This window comes from Capsella rubella, unplaced genomic scaffold (genome assembly GCF_000375325.1).
Source record: "Capsella rubella cultivar Monte Gargano unplaced genomic scaffold, Caprub1_0 scaffold_3, whole genome shotgun sequence".
Classification (NCBI taxonomy): Eukaryota; Viridiplantae; Streptophyta; class Magnoliopsida; order Brassicales; family Brassicaceae; genus Capsella; species Capsella rubella.
In genome coordinates, this window is record NW_006238921.1 from 10,789,625 (window position 1) to 10,813,132 (window position 23,508).

Sequence of the window (23,508 nt, forward strand, 5' to 3'; positions counted from 1 at the left end):
AAAGTGAGGAAGGACATAATGGGCTTTGAGCAAAGAATCAATGAAAGTTTGTATGAAACATGGGGAAGACTTAAGGAATATACTCGAGATTGCCCTCATCATGGATTCAACAAGGAAGCTATCCTTAGTATTTTATATAGAGGAGTTAGTAAGGAGCTAAAATGGAGATTGGACGTGGCTAGCAAAGGAAGTTTTGTAAATCTCACTATCGAACAAGGAGAGTTACTTGTTGAGAATTTGGCCGAAAGTGATCAAAGGTGTAATGAGATATGTGATAAATCGTCTCTAGAGTTGGGGATGAGTTGTACCTAGTTTATCATATAATATGGGGAACTTAGAAACTTAACAAACAACATTAAACTTAACAAGAATAGTTCAAAACACATCCAAAAACATACCAATCCAAAAACACAACAATCCATAAACCAATCCAAAGAGTTAATATATAAAATGACTCAAAAACACAACGTTAAACAAACCAATCTGAAGGGTTTACAACTTTACCCAAATAGATCATCAATTACCCTTCTTCTCATTCTGTCTTGTTTGAATAGGACTCCTTATTACCACACTAGATCCCTTCTCTTGCTTATGATCTTCACCCTTTTACCTTGGTGAGCATCAACAACTTCTTCTCTTTCCCTCTTTTCTCCTTTCTCTTTCCCTCTTTTCTCCTTTCTCCTTAGCTTGTTCTTTCTCGCCATGTTCCATCTCAACATCTTCCTTTTGACCTTCTTCAGTTGTCCCTAGTTGTTTTTTCTATTCTTCAATTGTACCAAATTGTTATGTCTATACATCAGTTGTACCAACTTGTTATTTCACTTGACATCTCGTGGCTAAAATCACAATAGCCATACAAAAATAAACGTGAATATATCGTGGCTTAATCTAGCTACGGATTTTCTAAGTGGATGTTTCGTGGCTTAAATCTAGTCACGAATGTCCAATGTGGTTTTTTTTTTTTGAACAAACTAATAATTTTTCATTAAGCTTAAGTCTCAAAAGAACTCCAAAGGGGAGAAAGTACAGCCATCCCAAAAGGGAGGTACAAGATCAAAGCAAGTAGTGCCTGAAAAATACCAACGAAAGGTAAAATAAGGATAGATTTAAGATACACTTCAACAAATGAAACTAAATAAGATCGAAAAGCAACGATCCCAAGAGCTTCATGTGAAACCGCATCCCTTGCAACCCGAAGGGCTCCAAATTCTGCATAAAGGGCAGAGGAAACAATCGATCGGGAGGAAGCTCCTTGCAATACCGACGATGTTTGATCATCCAAACCGCTCAAATAAAGAGGGAATTTTGGGAAGAAAAGCTGGCAATGGGGGCCAACATGAGGAAGCTCAGCCCTAAACAGAGACTGTACTTCCCATTTTGCATCTACAAGAACATAGACACTACTGCTAATGATCGGGACAAAGCCCGTAGCAACAAACCATATTAGAACATGTCTAACAAGGACCTCAATACAAGGTAAATCGGACTCACTATTCAAGTGACCCGAGAGATTTAATTTTCCATCGAAGATAAAGCCAAAATCAATGACTAAATTCCAAGTGAAAGAATTACATGCCTCAACCTTCCATCGAGCATAGGTAGTTAAGCCTTTTACTAGATCCGTTCTAAAAGTCCAACTAGGCTTAGTGAATGGAGGGCATGGGAGCAACAAGGAGTCAGGATCGAACCTTAAAGAGATGCACTCAAATCGGATCTGACAACAAAACCTGCACACAGCAGTAATCAACCGCAACACCACACGAACAGAATCCCTAGCCAAGGACTCAGAGGATGGATGGAGGGCACACCACAAAGGGGCTGGAGATCTTAGATCGACCATCTGAGGAAGAGCCGTGGTGGTGAAATCAGAGAGAGAATCGAGAAAGAGAGGCCTAAAATTACCAATGATATTCAACAAAGGTCTAACAAGCGTTGAATCCCAATTCTTTGCCATCGAAGAGTCAGGTGGATCTGGAGGTTGGGGTGGATCTGGTGGTGGAGGAGGCTCCGGAGGAAGCATAAGGCCACGGGAGACGAGCATCGTCATCAGAGGAGAAGGAAAGGAAGAGCTCCGAGCAACCACCGATTTCGAACTAAACCCTTCAATAACGGGAGGAGAAGACATAGATGCTGAAACGAGAAAGCCGAAGTAAAAGTCGCCGGAAGTGACCCGGTAAATGACGAAGGTAGTCGCTGCTTAGGAGGAGAACACGCTGAAAAGAAGCCGCCGGAGGAAAAACACCAGCTTGAAGAAGCAGGGAAGATGCCTCGTTAAACGTGCCTGGGAGAGTTAGGGCGAACTCACTGTGTTGTCCAATGTGGTTAATACGTGTAAATCTAGCTACGAATTTACAATGTAGATAAAGAGTAGTTGTATTTAGCACTGAACAACATTCGTGGCTATATAATAGCCACAATAATCAAACATGGTTGTATCGTAGCTGTTCCACTGATTTAAACATCTTGTTATGGAGTGTCAGACACCAAAAATCTTAACCTCCTTTTAGTCACCTCAGCCAAGTTGTCCACCGAGCACTGTCGGCAATGATTTAAAATATTAGCCACAATTTTGGCTGTCGCAATAACGTGGCTAAATTTTCTATAAAAGCAGCAAATGCGATTCATTCTCCATCACTGAAACCACATAAGAGAAGTAAAAAAAAAGAAAAAATCTCATCTTTCTCGTTTTTTCCGAATGTCAGCTCTTAGATGTCTTATTATTTTCAATCTCGAGAATGGATGGATCATCGTGTTTCAGAGATCTTTTCTGAGGGGGTTAACATTTTTATTCAATTTGCTTGTAATCAAATTTCTTTCGAAGAGACCAACACTATTTTGTGTCCTTGTGCACGTTGTAAAAATGGAAAGCAGCGTGATGCAAAAACAGTCATCAAACATTTTTTGCGATTGGGGTTTATGGAACTGGTGTATTTCCTAAACTGGTGGATTTGTTTAATTAAATCAAAGAAGGTTTAATTAATGTTGGTTTTAGTGAGTTATATGCAGTTTGGTGAGACACTTTTTCTCAGTTGCGAACTACGATCAGCGAAGTTTGTAAGTGCGATCGTGATTTTATCGTTTCTCTGATCGGCACCAAATTGTGTGGGAATCTTGGTGACATCTATGCCTTGCTTTCCACCGAAGGGATTAAGAAGTTAACGGTTGGTTTATGTTTTAGGATTTTGTTACTGCGGCTGTAGTTTTTCTGCTATTTCTGTCCTTTTGGTTCTTAGAGATTTTTGTTTGTGTGGTTTGTTGTAGGGCGTTGTTTGGCTGTTGCAGTTGCGAGGAGAGTCTTTCTTGGTTGTTTTTGTTATTCAAATCACCTTGTTAAGGTGAGTGCGTGACCATGAGCTTATCTAAGCGATTGGGATTGAGTGACTTGTTTGTGATGATTTGTAGGTGAATTGGACGTGTTATTGGATGTTTAGCTTGCTGGATGGTTTGTTTATGTTATATATGTGGGTGTTATCTCATTTCTTGTGTGTATAGCTTGTAGATGGAAGGACCGCTCTCACTAAGTATTTATGAAATACTTATGCATCTCTTTTTGTGATGCAGGTAAAGGAAAAGTGTGAACCGTGGAATCATGGCGAGGAGAGGGGGATGATCTAGGGGTTTGTTGGTGTTTTTGAATTATTGTTGGAATTGTTAGGTTGGATTGGAATTTAGAAGCATGATAGGGTGATTATGTTTCTGAAATAATTGTTGATTGGTTTGGTTTAATAGAATTGTTTGGTTTAATACATTTTAATTAATTAGGGCCGGTTTAGCTGGTTTGAATTAATTGGGTAAATCCGGTTTGCATGTTAAAAGAAAAAAAACGGGATGGGTTCTTTACCGATCGGTTGAAGCGTTTATAGTCAGAGACTACTGCAAAGGCTATCCGATGGCATGCTGAACATACGTCTCCCAAATGAGAAATGCACCACCCGTCCGATGAAGCAGCATGTAAACTTTTCAATGAGGTATATCCTTATTTTGCTGCTGAAAGTCGCAATAAATATCTAGACTAATCAACATATGGATTTAATCCTGTTGGTATGAATGGTGAGAATTTACCCTCTAGTATGTGCATGAAAAGAAAATATTTATTTTTATCGATACTTTTCTTGGCCAAAACATCCCAAAAAAACTTAGATATTTATCTTCAACCTTTAATAGAAAAATTACAGAGTCTATGGATTGATGGTGCGGAAGCGTACGACATATCACAGAAACAAAGATTCACGATGAGAGCAGCATTGATGTGGACAATCAGCGATATTCCGGCGTATGGCATGCTGTCTGGTTGGATGACTCATGGCCGTCTGGTGTGTCCATATTGTCAAGATGACATAATCGTTTTGGTTAGCAAATGGAAGGAAGCATAGTTGGTTTGATTACCACAAAATGTTTTTTGCTTAAGATCATGTTTACAGGTGATATGTTCAAGCATTTCTCCGAAGACAAGAGAAGACCGATGATCCTCCGCCGTGGTTGACTGGAGAAGAGATTCTTCACGAAAGAATAAACAACCTTCCTAGGTTGTTTAAAACGGTGGATTGTGGAGGGAACATACATGAGAAGCCTGCCCGAACTATCAATGGTTATGGGGTTGAACATAACTGGGTGAAAAGAGTATATTTTGGGAGTTGCCATACTGGTAACATCTACTTCTTCGCCATAACCTTGACTTCATGCATATTGAGAAGAATTTCTTCGATAATCTCATCAACACAGTTTTGAATATTCTGGGGAAAACCAAAGATAACATTAAATCAAGGATGGATCTTGCCGCATTATGTAGAAGAAATGAATTACATCTTACCCGGGATGGAAAAATCCCGGTGCTAATCTTTAGGTTGTCAAATGAAAAAAAAAAAGAATATTTCTGTTGTAGATGAAAAATGAGATACGCTTTACAGATGAATATGCATCAAAGTTTAGTCGTTGTGTGGATGAAAACCATTGGAAATTATATGGGCTGAAAAGCCATGACTGCCACATAATCATGGAACGACTACTTCCGTTTGCATTTGCGAAACTTTTTCCAAAAAGTGTTCACACAGCCATTTCAGGTAATTTATTTTTTCTGTACACTGCACATTTTTAAAACTTATATCAATAATTTAATTTTATCTTGTATATCTATAGATATTTCACTATTCTTTCAGGATATATCAGTGAAGATTTTACAGAAAGATAATGTTGCTTTGTTGAAAGCAAATATTGCAGTTAAACTTTGCAATTTAGAGAAGATATTTCCGCCATCATTCTTTGATGTTATGGAACGTTGTCCCGTTTATTTACCAGATGAATCTGCTTTAGGAGGTCCAGTGCAATATCGGTGGATGTATCCGTTCGAGTGATACATGTACCATTTAAAGAAGGAAGTTCAGAACAAGGCACATATCGCAGGTTCGATTGTTGCACAATGCGTGATCTACTAGTTATTTTGGACATCCAGAAGTTAAAGATGATGTTGGTCCTGCTCAAGGAGAAATACAATTTACATACTTTTATCCCGATGTGCCAAGCTTGTTCTACCATGAGAATCGTGTTAGTGGAAAAAGCACAAATGCCTAATTAAATGATCATGACTATACAGTGCTCCAAACTTTTTTAATGCTTAACTGTGACAAGTTTGAACCTTATGGACGGTAAGTAGGATGAATTTTCCAGTATTTTCATAAGTATAAATTTAAATATAAATATACATATATATATATTTATCATTTTTATACCCATTCTATAATTACAGGATGTTCGAAGAGTATATGACGGAGGGTAACCCACGAATGACAAGGAAATAAATGGAAAAAGCGAAAGACGAACACTTTGTAGAATGGTGTAAAGACTCTGTAAGTATAATTAGGAAATGATTATTTTTAGTTAATTAATATAAATAAACGAGATAGAAGATCGAGTAAAGAACTTTCTGTCTATTGCTCTTGACCTAAAGGTCGACTATATATACATATTACAATACTTGGAGAACAAGATCGTATCTTCACAAAGATACGATATACACAAAGCTAATATATACGACTAATGCAAATATGGATAGTTGACGTATCTAATACCCCCCTCAAGCTGGAGCGTGTAGATCAAGAACGCCCAGCTTGTCACGAAATGCATCAAACTCTGGTTGTCCCAATGCCTTTGTAAAAATGTCTGCAAGCTGTGCCTTCATATTAATATGAGCTGTAGCAATAGTGCCCTTCTTTTCATCTCGAACAAAGTGATAGTCCTTATCTATATCTTTTGTTCGTTCATGAAAAACAGGATTTGCACTAACGTGTAGAGCTGCCGTGTTGTCACAATGAAGCCGCATAAGTTGAGTCAAGGTAACGCCCATATCAAGAAGAAGAGCTTTAAACCATTTAAGCTCTTTAGCTGTCCATGCCATCGCTCTATACTCCGCCTCAGCTGATGACAAGCTAACAACATCTTGCCTCTTCTTCTTCAAAGAAATGGGAGATTGTCCTAGTTGAATAAACCAACCAGTTGTAGATCGTCGAGTAAGAGGACATCCAGCATAGTCAAAATCACACCAACCGTAAATATGGAGATCACAGTTTGCTCGAAGTAGAATAACCTGCCCCGGACTGCTTTTAAGATAGTGAAGAACCCGAATAGCAGCACCACAATGCTCTTCGCGAGGAGCATTCATGAATTGTGACAAAATGTTAACCGAATAGGCAAGATCCGGTCGTATAACTCCAAGATAAACCATCGTGCCAACCAATCTTTGATAAGACTCTGGATTGGGTAGTAGAGGACCTGTCGCTAAACCGAGTCGATGGTGTTGTTTAAGAGGAAACGAAACTCGTTTCGAGTCGAGCAAACCAGTCTCAGCCAAAATATCAAGTACATACTTTCGTTGACTCAAATAGATGCCTGTTCGATTTCGGGAGACTTCAATACCCAAAAAATACTTCAATAAACAAAGAGTTTTCATTTGAAACAATGAACTGAGATAGTCTTTAAACTCGGTGATCGCTTGTATTTGTTTTCCTGTTATGACCAAATCATCAACATAAATGGGAACTCGCACTTTGATTTCATCTTTTCCGTAAACAAAGAGAGAGTAATCAGCATATGATTGTGCAAACCCATACTCGCACTTTAAAGAGGCTTGCTTTAAACCTTATAAAGATTTACGCAAACGACAAACCTTGCCGTCGTGCCGCGAAGGAAATCCCGTTGGTAACTTCATGTACAACTCTTCTTCGAAGTCACCGTGAAGAAATGCATTATGGACATCCATTTGATGGACTTCCCAATTCCGAACTGCAACAACGGTAAGAAAAGACCGAACGGTAGTCATCTTGACAACAGGATCAAACGTCTCACCATAATCAACCCCTTCTACTTGTCTATTTCCAAGTACAACCAAACGAGCCTTGGACCTTTCAATGGAACCATCCGAGCGATGCTTTATGAGAAACACCCATTGGCATACAATTTCGTTCTTTCTAGGAGGTAATTCCTCAAGAGTCCAAGTCTTGTTCGATTCCAGCGAACCAATTTCATTTCCCACTGCATTTTTCCAGCGATCATCCTTCAATGCTCCGACAAATTTTTTTGATTCGTGAGCACTTGTAATAGCAGCAAGGAACACTTTGTGAGCTGCAGAGAAACGATTACAAGACACCACATCCTCAATAGGATATCTAGAAGACGAGTTAGCACACACAAAACTTGTGTCGTAATCAATTAAATACCCTGGTGGTCGTCATTCTCGTTCACTAACACGCAAAGGAACCGTAGAAACATTGATCTCGGGATCAACAACGTTGGCTTCCACGTTGGGATAAGTTGTAGCTATAACGTTTTTCGGAGTAATTTCATCGTCCTCTAAACTCGTTTCTACCCCAGTCGGGTTACTCTCATTGACTTGAACGGGTGTAGAGACTATCGTGATCGGAGACAATGTAGCATTGGGTGATAAATCGTTCGGTGCCAAAGACTCATTATTGGCAAATGGATCTTCGAAGGTAGTGTGCTGAGGAGACTCGAAATGAAAGGTATCTACACGAAAAACCACATCACGTGACACCAAGAAGACCTCTTTCTCAAGATCGAATACACGCCATCCTTTCTTTCCATGAGGATAGCCTACTAACACACACATTTTACTTCGAGAAGCAAACTTATCACCCTTACGGTCTTGGTTATGAACATAACAAACACACCTCACAACGCGAAGATGTGCATACGAAGGTCGTTTTCCAAAGAGCACCTCATAAGGTGTTTTTCCGTGTAACAGCGATGACAGAGTACGATTGATGAGATATGCTGCTGTTAATGAACATTCTCCCCAAAATTCAACTGGCAAATGTCCCTCAAATATCACCGCTCGAGCAACATTAACCAAGTGACGGTGTTTTCGCTCTACCCGTCCGTTTTACTATGGTGTACCAACACAAGACATCTCGTGGTGTATACCGTTTTTGAGAAAATATGTCGATAGTGATAAACATTCACTCCCATTGTCACTTTGAATAATCTTGAGTTGCTTCCCAAACTGACGAGTAACTAATGCAAGAAAATAACAAAGTTTCGTTGCCGTTTCACCTTTCGTATTCATAAGATATATTCAAATTCCTCTAGAATAATCATCGACGATAGTAAGAAAATATCTTGCTCCATAATAAGATGGTGTTTTATAAGGACCTCAAATGTCACAATGAATCATTTCAAAATGTCACACGCTTTATTCGAAAGACCATTACTAAAGTTAAAACCATATAACAACTCCACTACTTTCAAAGATGGATGTCCCATAGATTAATTTGTAACAGTTCCATAGATTGATTTGTAACTCCTTTTGCCGCTGCGACTATCTCCATATTCTTAAAGTACACCAAACCCCCAGCTGGTCTACCCAATCCAATCACCGTCCTCGTAGTGCGGTCCGGAAGAATAGAAAACAGGATAGACAACTGCTTTACACAATCATTCTCTTCCATCAATTGTAAAACCGATATCGAATCAAAGCCTATGTTCTCAATATAGTAAACTTCAACCAATCGCAAATGAGAATTCAACACAATAGTCCCAACCATACTTCCCACAATAATTCGTCCGCCAGCTAGCATAATACTCGTTGGTGTTGATGCTCTCAAATTCTCAAGAATTTCTTTCTTACAAGTTAAATGATGAGTCGCCCCTGTATCTAATATCCAAGAGGGAGAAACATACTTACCCGAAGTTTGTTCGTCAACTCCAATAGAAGCAGCGTTTATCACCCGCTTCACACTCAGTCACTGCTCGTCCGTAAGATTACACACGGCTTGTCTATTCGCATTCGTGACACCCACGTTTGCGATCCCAACAGTTGGTTATCCCACCACTTAAGCTACTTTCGCACGAGCAGCACCACGTCCGCGAGAGAGTCCAGCTGGTGATCAACTTCCTCTTCCATTTCCACGACCGGTTCGATTTCGTGGTCTATCTGCCCACCATTCCGGAAATCCCAAAATCTGAAAACGAATTTCAGCATGATGTCCCGTGCACCTACAGTTGGAACATACAATACCCGTGTCATCTCCTTTGTATCGGTTACGTTGGGTTTGAGCTAAAAAGGCCATGTTCTCCGGTATCTCTTTGGGAATCTTCTTGGTTAGGCGAGCATCTTCATCTTGAGTTACTTTCAAGTCAGCATGTTCAAGTGTAGGCAATGGTTCCTGAGAAAGAAGATTAGACTTCACCATTCCATGAATTTCTTCATCAAGTCCCATTACAAAATCGTGAAACCTATCTTGCTGTCTTCGATTTTCATCCTCTTCATCCAACTGGCAACTGCAAACACCACACGTGCATTGCAACGGTGGACGATAACAGCTAAGGCTGTCCCAAATCTTGGTCATCTTCCCGTAGTAAGATTCCACGTTCATTCGAGCTTGCTGAAAATTTGCTAACGCCTTTCAAAGTTGTTGGACCCGGGGGACCATTAGTCACACGATATCGCTTCTGGATATGCTCCCAAAGATCTCGCGCATTTGGTTTGTGAGAGATGTTGGACAGCAATTCCGGTTCAATCGTCATCTTGATCCATGAAACAATCAAGGCATTGATCGGTTTCAAGTCATCGTATTCTGGTGAGTCTTCGGTCGGGGGTTTGATGGAGCCATCGAGGAAACCAAACTTTTTGCGAGAATACAAAGCAGTCTCGCGATTGGTCGCCCATTCGTCATAGTTGTTCCTCTCAGTAGAGGTGGCGAGATGATGCTTCCAGGATTGTCGTTCACGGTGAGGTCGTATGGAGAGATCGTTTAACGTTGAGTCTCCATCGTTTTCGGTTTCGATTCTTCTTCAGACTTCGACATAGAAAGAACAGAGAGTAATCAAAACGAGAATACCAGAATCAAATTAAAATATTGATTCTTGCTCTGATACCATGATAAACGAGATAGAAGATCGAGTAAAGAACTTTCTGTCTATTGCTCTTGACGTAAAATTCGACTATATATACATGTTACAAGACTTGGAGACTTCACAAAGATACGATATATACAAAGCTAATATATACGACTAATGCAAATATGGATAGTTGACATATCTAATAAATATTATATCGATTGTACTTTATTATTTATATATATAATGTGGTTTTCAGATAAATGACGCCACAAAATCTTATCAATTTCCATTATGGATGTTGGATTTCGTCCAAGGTCCTAACTGTAATTAAACATCTTGGCTTATATACCACTCACAGGAATATTGTTTCCCCGAGGTGTTCTTGAGACAGCGGAAGATGCATTAATTGCTCTTTAAGACGATACAACCAATCATTTTGTCGCACCAAGTACGATTTTTCGAATTGAATCACATATTGTGGAAGATGATGCTGATTATGATATTTTACCCGTTTGTCCTCCTAATGACGATTCTGATTCTTCTCTTGATCAACACTCGCTTCCGATTCTTCTCTTGTTCAACACCGGTTCCGAGTCTTCTCTTCGTCAACTCGTATCTTCTCTTGCTCAATGCTATCTCTCCGTGCTCAAATCGTCATGGCTCTCTCTAGTCAACCTCAAGACCGGCGTCGTCCACGAGAATTCGATTCTAATTCAGCAGGTTTGTCTCTTCTACTCTATACTTTTGTTTTGTGTTTATTTTATTGCTGCTAAAGATTATGGGTGACAATGAGAGAAGGCAAAAAAATGATGAGAGAATAAGCGGTCAAGCTTGAATCAGAACTTTGTGTCACTGGATCCTCTGGGTAGTTGTGTACGGGGAGGTTCATGGACCCAACAATTATATTCCATCAACTTATCTCACTATTCTACCTTTTCAGATTAATTTTTGTTACAAAATGTATCTATAATGATTAACTAGTGTTAATGTCTAAACTAATACTAGTACTACTATCCGATCAAAATGTTATTCTTTTGGGTCATATAATCACCTATTTCAAGGTTTTTTTTTGTCTTTTCTTCTCTAGGGTTGTCTCTTCTTCTCTATATTGTCTCTTCCCAATTATGTTTTCTTCGCTGGTTTAACATTAATTGACATTACAGTTGCTTGTATAAAGTTGTTTGAGTTTGATTCCCTGTTAATGTTGTTTGAGTTTGCTTCCCTGCTAAGAGCAGAGTTAATCTTAGCTTTACATGTTTTACATTGATTTTGTCTGATTTTTAAACTGCAGAAGTGATTACATGTTTGGTTAGAGATTCATGTCTTGTGTCATATGGGTTCACATGATTGGTTTTGTGTCGTATGGGTTCACCTTTTTGGTTTTGTGTCGTACGGGTTCACATGTTTGGTTTTGTGTTGCAGATTGGATAGGTCGTTTTCTAAGTTATGTGTCTTAACTTTTATTTGAGATGAGGATTTAAACTGATTCTAACTTTCTTTTGCTTTCTGTCTTAAGAGTTGCTTCTAAGAAGGATAAGGACACCTCCTGGAGCCATCCCAAATCAAGCTGCAACACCCACAATTTCTCCTACAAGCGCTGCTTCTTCACATGCAAACAGTTACAGTCAAAGAACGCTTGATGCACTACTTTCAGTTCCTGTAAGAGAGTCTCAGCCACACCTCCACCCAAGAAAGATCAATGGAGCTTTATGGTAAGTTCATAATAACTTAAAATATGCTTTTTTGGTTGTATAATCTGTGAAGGTTCTCTTCACTATCTGTTTCATTTTATTTTCTCAGGTTTGCTGTTAATCCTTCTATATACAAATCAGTTCGCACAATATGGCAAAGCAATTTCATGGGACCATAGGAGAACTAGTCAGATGTTCCTGAGGATAGGCAAAAAATATGGTTGCATACTTTTGTTGTAATAATTTTTTATTTTCTCTAAGTTAAGCGTTTTCTTTACTTTCCTTCAACTACTAATCTCTGTTTCTACGATGAAGTCTACTTACACTGGAAGAAAGATACAATGAAATCAATTGGTGACCGCATCAGCAAGACGAAGAGGATGAACAAGAAATCCAAATACTTTACTGAAGCTCATTGGGACCTCCTAATGGAGTATTGGGATTTAGAACCAGCTCAAAAGAAGAGCAAGTCCGGAGCTGGGAGCTGCATGTCTGATCCTCTTAATCGAGGTATGCACAAGCATTGTGCTAGCCCGAGCATTTGCAAGTATTGAGTATAAGCTCGTAAGCTTTTCTCTTCTGGTTTTGTTTGTTATTATTATTACTTCTCTCAGGTTTAGACTAACATTCATCATTCTTTTTGTAGATGGTTGAGTCTGGTTTTGACCAACCACCTTCCTTCACAGATCTTGTGAGAGCGACTCACACACGTAAAGATGGTACTTTCATTGATCCCAAAGCTGAATCACTTGTACTTGGAACAGAAGAAGCAGCGAAACATGCTACGAAAGAAGATGGTTCTAACGATGCTTTCATCCCCTCTCGATTTGTGCTGAATAAAGAGTATCTTAAGGTACTCATTTATCTGACTTTGAATTGGTGCAGTTTTGTTTTCTCATTTTGATTTTGAATTGGTGAGTTTGGTTTATCTTATTTTTCTTGATTTGTTTGTTACTTGTCTTGATTTGGAATAGGTGCAGTTTGGTAGAGTTCTCATTTCTCTGTTTTGGAATTGGTGCAGTACGCTTTATTTTCATTTTGATTGTGAATTGGTTCAGTTTAGTTATTCTTATTTGTTTGATTTGGAATTGGTGTAGTATTGTTTAGTATTAACTTTGATAGATTTGGAATTGGTTCACCTATTTGATTGGTTCAGTTTTGATATCCATTAAGTTGTGTTTGATTTTGAATGTTTCTTGAGTCTTATTTATTCTTTTTATTTCACAGATAAGCAAGTCTAAAAATGGGTACATCTACGGATTAGGCAGCGTACAATACCGGGATATCATTCCAGCTGAATCGCAACCTTGACAATGAGATGCACATCATTGGTATGGAGAAGATCAACGAGGCGCTCAAGGAACATAATGAGGAGCTCAAGGGTGACATTAACGTGTTGAAGACTGGCATGGACAAGGTAGTGGACGAGTTGCCTGCACAACGACAAATTTTCTCTCCCGTTCTGAAGTCTTTGGTATTCCCTCTACCTTCTACTGCTCCTCCTAACTCGGCTGGTTCGTCTACCGTTGTTGGTTCTCCTACCATGGATGTCTCCCCACCTCCAGTTGTCTCTCAACCCACTGTTGTTTCCAGTTCTGTCGCTGCCGCCGCTGCTTGTGGTTCTTATCAATTATGGTGTACTTCATTAGGGTTATAAGCAGTTGTATGTTTTAGGCCTGTTGAAACTTTTTTGGTAATATTGTAAACTACTTAACTTAATTTGCTAATCTAATATTAGGATTTAATTTGAAAATTGTTTTATTTTTGTTTTCAAATTCAGGTTTTAATTCTAATATTCATTTAGATTTTATAAAAAAGAAATTTTTAAAGATATTTTTAGCCACTTTTAGTTGACAAATTCGGAAATAGAGACAACCAATATAGCCACGATTGCTTAAAAGCATTTGTGGCTACAACATGCCACGATAATGCTACTATTTAAATTTGTAGCTTACTAATAATGCCACGGTGATGCCACTAGTTTTATTCGTGGCTTAAATGTATCACGAATATAGTGTAGCTAATTCGTGGCAAAACCAGTCACTAATATTACATGGTTAATACGTGACTAATCTTTGTCACGGAACACCTGTGAAACATTTGTGGCTACACAGCCAGGAAAAGCCACGAATTCAAATAAGGTACGAGGCTATAGCCACGGTTTATTTTCGTGAATATTCGTGGTTATATTGGCTAATAGCTACGAATTTTAAAGCCCAGCCACGAATATCCAAGTGGCTATATGGTTCTACCTTAATTTTGTTGAGAAGTTGATGCACGATAGATGTTCAGACGCAAAGCTCTTACCAGTGACTGAATACAGTGTGTCTGGAGTTGATGGTAGTAGTTATGTGGTTGATTTGGAAAAAAAACTTGGTATTGCAAGCAATTTGATATTGATAGATATCCGTGTGTGCACGCTATTGCTGCGGCCATGGAAGCAGCCAAAAAAGCTGGTAATGAAATCAAATTGCATGAGATGTGCAGTAAGTATTATTGGATGGAGCAGTGAGCATTGGGATATTCAAGGACGATATATCCAGTTCCTATCATGTCTATGTGGATCGTTCCGGACGATATGCGTGATTTGGTTGTCTTTCCTAAGTTTTATGTTATAAAAGAGGAAGAAAACTAACAAAGATGATTAAATCAACATGAGAACATGGAAAAAGGAAGACGAAACCTACCATCATGAGCTGGTTTGAGAGTCAGGGTTCCCCAAGTTGATTGATTGTATTTTTATGTAATATCCTATTTGAACAATTAGGTACTACTTATTTTTGTTATGGTATAACTTGAATAATTTGAATTTGATTTCAGACTTTCTTAAGTCAGCTTGTTTTTTATAAACATGAATTGAAAAAAAATTGAGAAAACTAAATAAATATAAACATGAATTGAATTAAATTCTCATCATGGTATCCGATATATATAATAAGGAATAATCTTTTTTATTATTATACTTCACTATAAATATCATCATGTTCTAGAATTATCATGAAATAGCTTACACATTAAGGGTCACTTTCTCATTGCAAACAACATATTATTAGAAAACGTAAGAAACGAATGTTTTCAAAATTATTTAGGCATGTACATGTGGTATATGTTCCTCAATTAATTAAAATCATGTGTACAAAAAATGAAAATGTACAACTTGCCAAACTAGTACAACTTGTAAACTTGGTACAACTAGTGCATTTTGGTGGCTACACGTGTCTAATGTGGATCACGTGTTTGTGGTTTGGTCATTTTTTTTTTATTTTTTTTTTCCTATACTTTAGAATTTTCAAAAAATTGATCATCTACTTGGATCAACAAGAGTGGTGAAAAGGGGAAGAAGATCCAAATATGTATATGGTGAGAATGAGTATTCAAGCAAAACACAACCAGATAATTGCAAGTCAAGATTAAGTTCTTATAAGGTAAGGAATGAGATCAGATCACAACATGTTTCAACCCAGTTCAAGAATGCTCTTCATGAATTCAAAGTTTGTTTCAGGCTTACTTAAAGTTCAATCATCATGCATCAAAAACTAATAACCAGGACATTGATCTTAACTAGTGAATCATGGCAAGTCAACAATCTGTAAATCATCATCGCCCCCTATGCTAATGCAACAGTCATACATGAAAAAAATCTAGACTCAATCCTAATATGCAAATGCAAGCTACATGATCGCTCTGTTTTTAAAGTTTTTTCTGAAACTTTTTCAAATTTCTAGGGGTTTTCTATGCACATATATGAATGAAGATTATATGCTAAAAATTCGAAATAAGAAAAGAGAACACAACATCAAATGTTATCCTAAACCCTCTCCCAAACTTAAATTACACAGTCCCTTGTGTAATAAAAATTTGAGAGGTGGTTTGAGAATCAAACAAACAAAAATATGACAATGCAATGGTATATACAGATGAAGGTTTGGAGTGGTACCTTACTGAAATTAGCAGTCAATGTATGCAGTCATGGACTCGCTTGTATAAGCGCCTGGTGCAGGCTGTGCAAGAGGAGCCTCTTCTTTTTCCCTTTCTCTTTCTTCTTGCTGTCCCTAAGCTTATGGGAAGACTGTCTCGGAGGAGAGGGAGAAACATTGTCCCCTATAGTCATAAGCGGAATGTTTTCATGGAGAAGGAGTTCTGTTGTGTGCTAATACATCACTCATGGAGGAACATCTCTGAACATATCTGACGTCCTGACAAACATAAAACCAAAACAAAAAATCAAAATAACAAGAAATCCTAAGCAGTATTTACATAAATACCTTTGGGACTTCCTCCCAGGTGAGCTTGTTTAAAGTCACTAAGCTTGACTGTTTATGCATTTTACGCTTTAGGAGGCTCATAGAGTGGTGTTGAAGCACCCTCTATTTTAAGAGATCACTATGCTTCTCTTTTTCCTTGGTCAATGTCACAGGATCTGCTGCTCATCTTTTCACTCACACTCTGTCTCCTAGGAAAGGGACCATTGATTTTTCTTTTGAGTTTCTTGATTTGCCCACCCACTTCCTTGACCATAGTTGTTAACCCTCTCACTGAATCTTTCAGAACATTGATAATTCAAAGTTCTAATTCGATTCTTTGACACCTTGCTGGAGTGTGTGCTTAGTTGACTCATCTTCAGTGGAGAAGGTGTGCCCATCAACTGTTGGCTTACTCAAGACGTCCTTGATATCAAACTTCATCTTGAAGTTCTTACTCGGATTGAGATCAATCATCCATTTCTAGACATCAATAATTGCTCCTGCTGTAGCTAAGAATGGTCTTCCCAGGAGTAGTGGATCTTGAGGCTCATCATCTATCTCCAAAACAATGAACTCAGTTGGTACTTCTGCTTCAACAATCTTTACCGAGAGATCTTCCAATAAGCCATGTGGAACCCTAACCGTTCTGTCTGCCAAGATGAGGGATAGGTTGCAAGATTTGTATTGTGTAAAACCTAACCTTCTTGCCACAGAGAGAGGCATGAGACTTACTGAACAATTTGTCATAAGAGAGGGAGACCCACACTTCTCTACCATCGTCTGTCACCACATTTTTTTTTGAATTTCAGGGGTTTAGTGACATCGATAGCCACCAACACCCTTCCATCTGTGACATCCACCTCCGAGACATTCCCAAGAGCGGATCCAATGCCATACAATGCTGCTTCAACCCAACACCAGAGGGGAAGATCCCTAATTTTCACCCTGAAAGTTACAAAGCTCATGAGTTCCTCCTAGAAATTCAGCTCACACCTCTCAAGTGAAAAGGTCCATTTATTGAAGTGACAAGGTCTTTTCTGAGGACTTTGTTGAGGTCATCTTCGGATTAAAAGTTGAAATGGAATCTTCCATTTCCAAGATCAAATCCTCGGACTCTGCCTTCAACATCCCAGATTCCCGCGCTTGGCATAACAGCCAGAAATGCTTCCATGGTTTGCCTGCCAGTATGGAAAACACGACCTATCAAGGCTAGCCACGGGCGGGAATCTGGGATGTTGAAGGCAGAGTCCAATGATTTGAAAAACAGCTCAACTTTTATAAAGATTCAAAGTTCAAAATGTTAACAAAATAATAAATCAATCATAAATCTTTGTTTCAGTCCTATGCTCTAGATATCTATTCTTGTCTTCTTCACTAGAAAATGCTAAAAACCCCCGTCGGTTTGCTTCATTCGCTAATAGATGATCAACTGCTGTCACATGAAATGGGTACCACATAGTCACTCCATGTAGACCATTTAGAACCTCAACTACATTTTCCACGTTGTATTTTCTTTCTAACTGAACCTGCTCCAACATCTGTTTCGCCAATGTATTTTTCTCTGCAAGAATCGCATTTCGTGTAGATTGAGTCTCTATAACCGGATCTACCTCCTTAGGCCTTTTTCTTTTGGATCTTGAACTTCCATCTCCAAATTCTGTACTACTAGATCTAATTTATGTTTCCTCTGCCTGAATCACCTTCATCCTCTTCTACACCCACTCTAGAATCTAAACTTGCTTCTGCAGTTTGTGCGCTCCATCCTTCTGCTCCACTGATAGAAATAGCACCAAACTCAGCGTGATACATGTCCATGTTTGGGAGCATCTTGTTTTTATAATTTCTCGCACCTGACCATTCCTATAACAAAAATGTAGAAGAAACTTATAACTTGAATTGAAACCGAAGCTAAAGCAAACTGAAACTAAAGCAAACTGAAGTTGAAACTGAAGCTAAGTGAAGTTAAAAGAAAACTGACTGAAGTTAAAAGCAAATTGAAACTTACTGCTATGCGATCTTTCCAAAATCATCATAGATAATTCCAGTGAAGCTAGTTAATTTCTTATACCAGAGATCTTTTCTTCTACAAGTATCATACTTGTTTTTGAATGTTTGCCATGTGTGTCTTTCACCATATTGCTATTCAAACTTTTTTACTATAAATTCTTTTCCAGTTTGATTCATTCCAGCTTTTTGTTTTGTTTCCTTTATTTTTCTCTTCCGCATATAGATGAAAAAAGTATCTACATTGCTCAGCGGTCCAATTCTAAAGTGTAACTACACATCAGCCACTAAACTAGCTAGCAAAAAACAGTTACAAAATCAATAAAAAATCAGAGATAAAAGAGAACTTACCTGTGATCCTTGATATAACCTGACAAATCAAAAGAAGAATATGAACTTATTGCACAGTTTACACTAATCAATGAGCTAACGTTTCTTAGATAGTGTGATAGATACTTGAATAGTATCGACAAGAGCAAACCAGTTTTCATCTAATTATATTTGTTTTGGGTAATTTACAAACCAGTTCTAGCCGAGTTCCAAAACCAGTCCAAAACCAATTGCAAACGTAGACTTCTATTGTTAGACTAACAACAATAACAATACATAACACCATAAAACTTAGTCTAGCACAAATAAAACAACAACAACAACACAAACTACTAATTAAATACAAATACAAACTTAGACCTATTGTTAGCCTAGCAAAAATAAAACTTTACACTCCCCCTACACTATACACACATCTGAACGCTTCTCTTCTCTATTCTCTCTCTCTCCCACCATTACTTATTGAGATTCACACACAGTCACACCCACGTTTTCTAGATAGTGTAATAGCTAGTTTTCATCTAACCTAGTTCTAAATGCAGTCAAAAACCAATTGCAAATATAGTTACAAATACAGTTCCAAACCAGTGCTAAATGCAGTTCCAAACCAGTCCAAAACCAATTGCAAATATAATTCTAAATACAGTCCAAATACATTTTCAAACCAGTGCTAAATACAAACGTAGATTCTATTGGTAGACTAGTACAAAGAAAACTTAGTCTTTTATTTAAGTTGCCATCTACACTATACACATCTCAACGCTTCTCTTCTCTCTTCTCTCTCTCTCTCCCACCATTACTTATTGAGATTCACACACAAATATCATTTTCTTTTATCATGCCTTCTCTCTCTCCCTATTCGTTTGCTCTTTCCCTCTACATAGTCACTGACTTCACACATCACCTCAAAAGGTAGCTCCCAATATTGTGGTTGCACAATGGGAGCACTCACCAGATTCTTTAATCGTTTAGAATGCCTGCAAACAGCTCTCATTGAACTCAAACTTCTGTTTCTTGCACAACAACTGCATGAGAGGTCTAGCAATCTTGGAAAAGTCTTTGATGAACCTCCTGTAGAACCCAGTATTTCCCAGAAAGCTCATGAACTCATCATGACTTCAATCTTAGCTATGTCAACCTCAATACCTTTTCGGAAATCTTTTCTCCAAGTAAAATGCCATCCTCCACCATGAAATGACACTTCTCCCAATTTAAGACCAAGTGTTTGTCCTCGCAACGCTGAAGCACCTTGCAAAGATTACACAAACAAGCAGCAAAAGACGTACCATGCACAGAAAAATTATCCATAAAAACCTCCATAAAATCCTCAATCATATCACTAAAGATAGATATCACTAAGGATTTCAACAACACCAATCCTTATTGGTAAGTCTTCCAAGAGTCCATGCGGGAGCCTTACTGATCTGTCAGCTAGTATGAGAGATATGTTGCATGCGTTGTATCTTGCGAATCCTAAACGATTAGCCACAGACAATGGCATTAGACTCACTGAAGCTCCAAGATCACATAGGCATCTGCTAAATGATTGGGGGCCTAGTGAGCATGCTAGAGTGAAGGATCCAGGATCCTTAAGCTTCAAGGGAGTGATCTTCTTCTGGATAATGGCACTGCATTCATGACTCAATATCACCATGCCTTGGACTTCTTTTGCTCTCTCCATAACCAAATATTTGAGGAACTTCTGATAAGGAGGGACAAGTGCGAATGCAACCAGCAATGGCATTCTCAACTCAATCTCTTTCACTAGCTTTTCAAAAAAGTCTTATACTTCTCAGCTTGCTGCTTTTTGAACCGTCCTGGAAATGGTAGAGGTGGTTTGTATGGTGGGGGAACGTATCTCGCAAGCTTATCCTTGGAGGCTGTAGGTGTTTCAGCATGTTTCTCAGCAGATTGAGGAACTTCTTCAGGTACGGCTTCTTATTCTTTCAGATGAACAATCAGATCTTCATTATCACATACATCCTCCCCTTCCAAGTCTCCACTGTCCTCAGTGACATCAACAGATCCTTGTCTGGGAGGCAAGTTGTTACCGCTCCTCAGTGTGATGGCATGAGCAAACTTCTTAGCATTATGAACAGCTTTTCCTATGAGTTGGCCAGGCTTTGGGGCAGAAGTAAAAGCAGTTTTGCCCTCCATATTCATGATCTTGGAATTAAGAGTCTCAATCTTCATATTCAGATCATTGTATGAGCAGTCCAATCTCTGAGTCAGCTCAGCAAACTTCTTAGCATTGTCCATGGAGCCACTTGCTTGTCCTTGAAGGAGTTGTTGAAGCATGTTTTTCATGTCATGGTCTGTGCTTGAGGAGGCGGAGCGTGTTGAGGTTGGAATCCTGGTGGTGGTCCTGCTAGAGGTTGGTAACCTTGCTGAAATTATTGTTTGGACACATAATCTTGGTAGTAGGGCACAGATGGTTTGTTATGCCCCTACTGCTGCTGTTGTGGAGGTGGATAAATTTGATCCTGGGGATTTGCAACATTGGTTCTCCTATAAGACAGATTGGGATTCTACTTACAAAGATTGTATCCCTTATTGTATCCACCTTGGTTCTGGACATAGCTTATCTCCTCAGATTGTTCGCCCTCCCCATCCAGAATCTGGAAAGGGTCTTCTTTAGAGACAAAATGGATGTTCCTCTGCTGGCTCATCAAGAGTTTATCCAACTTATCATTCACAGCTTTCATCTACTTCTTGTACTTCTCATCAAGATATGTGCTTGCCCTGATGGTTCTATCATAGTCTTCATTGTAGTTGCCATTAGATTTGGATAGGTTCTCAACAAGCTCCCAACCATCGTCGACGTCCTTGTTCAGAAAGTTGTCATTGTTGGCAGTGTCAAGTTACATCCGGATCTTTGAGAGAACTCCCTGGTAAAGAGTACTGAGGAGAGACTCCTTGGTGAAGCCGTAGTGGGGGCACTGAGACTGATAACTTTTGAAGCGCTCCCAGAGTTCACAAAGCGTTTCTCCATTCTTCTGAGTGAACCCAGAGATCTCGTTCCGCATACGTGCAGTTCTGAAGTTGGAGAAAAACTTCGCAAGAAACGACTGCTTGCATTGATCCAGGAAGTGATAGATCCTTGAGGAAGAATTTTCTCCCATTGATGAGCTTTGTCACCCAGAGAGAATGGAAAGAGACGTAGTTTGAAACCGTCCTCACTGACCCCATTGATCTTGGTGAGACTGTAGAGACGATCAAACTCATCGAGGTGATCCAGGGGTCTTCCATAGGCAGCCCATGAAATTTATTCTGCTGGACCATGGAGATCAGACCACTTTTGATCTTGAAGTTGTTGCTCTGCACGGCTGGGGGCACTATACCCTGACGATGGGTATGGTTGTGTGGAGCATCACCAGCTCCGATCCGTGTAGATGCCCGTGGTGGAAGTGGTTGTTGAATGTTTTTCATCTCCACTTGTGGTGGTGTAACTCTGTTGCGTTGCTGTCTTGATGCAGGTACCAAGCGATCAATATGGTCGGAGGGCTGGAACAAGTTATCTGTGCCCTACGACCGTGTGTGAATACAACTCAAATAACCTTAGCTCGCGAGACGGTTGAGTGTGTCAGTTGAGTAGGAGCAGTTGAGCAAGAGTTGTACCTGAATCAATAGACAAGCATAAAGAACAGAGTGAGTAACTATAGTGAATGTTGAGTAAAAACTTGATCTTAGCAAGTCTGGAATCTCAAATGTAACAAACAAACACCCAAATGGCAGCGGCACCAAATTGATACTAGGATTTTACTACCAATTACCCTAGAGTACTATCATGTCATTGCAGTACAATTGGTATCAGTCCAATCAGGTGTGATGCTAGCAATCAAGATATATCAGAAATGATTAAGTCAAGCAAAGTATAAATGATTTTGGTTTTCAATGATCCTAAGCGAACATGTTAAACATGCAGTAAATGTAAGGCTGCAAAAGATAGATTACCATGCATAAGCTAAAACGTAATGATTATCAATACTAGCAAGAAGACAGGACAGAACAAGTAAATAGCAAGTGAATAAAACAGAAAGTTCAAAAGGATAGAAGATCCTGAGGATGAGGTTATTGATGTAGGTGGAGTATGCTAATCTACTTTGAGTGTTTAACAAACGACAAACATGCTAATCCCTAGACAACGAACATCAAATATTAGTTAGTCCAATCTCTTGCCAGAAACTATCATGTTTACAACACTTCCTAATCTCAAATCTCTTTGATTAAACATGAAGTAAACATGCATGAAGAAACAGTCCATTAATGTCAATAAACTTCTTAGACATCTAATCTCTTAGGCTAAGCAAGTATATCTCTGGTATTACTTGTTCAGACATTTCATCAAACACTTGGCAGGTGCTGAAATGTCTGAGATCTAATTCCACTTGATCAGAGAACAATTAGCTATGAATACACTAATCCAGAAGGGAACAAACGAATCTAACTTAAACACTTTAGCAAACTAACATTCTCCACCTAATCTATCCCATCCTCAAGAATCCTAACACTACTCAGATACAGAAATCATGTTAAACATCATAAACCTAGAATCGTTCAAAACATGCATAATAATAACGATGACAGGAAGATAAACAATAATGATTCAAGAACTAAGTGCAAAATCTTAATAACTTGAAAAAAATCTGAATTACAATTCTCTGGATTGTTTGGTGGCTAACAATAAAAACCTAAGAATAAAAACTCGATCCCCTAGGCAATACCAAAAGAGACCTACTTATACCAATGTTTGGGCAAAACTTAAAACATAAAATGACAACGTAAAAGCGATTTAAAAGTTGTGTAGCGTGTCGAGTAACACATAATTACTCGAGTGAGCGTATCGAGTAACACATAATTTCTTCTCTGCATCATTACATACTCGATCG

The 23,508-nt window shown here is 38.7% G+C and overlaps 2 non-coding genes across 2 annotated transcripts; one reads left to right on the forward strand and one right to left on the reverse strand.

The window, feature by feature from the left end:
- On the reverse strand, positions 1-107 carry LOC111831759. Its single transcript, XR_002834895.1, has one exon. It is a non-coding gene; the product is annotated as a small nucleolar RNA R71 (small nucleolar RNA).
- A 21,434-nt stretch (positions 108-21,541) lies between these two features.
- On the forward strand, positions 21,542-21,645 carry LOC111831756. Its single transcript, XR_002834892.1, has one exon. It is a non-coding gene; the product is annotated as a small nucleolar RNA R71 (small nucleolar RNA).
- Positions 21,646-23,508: the final 1,863 nt, after the last annotated feature.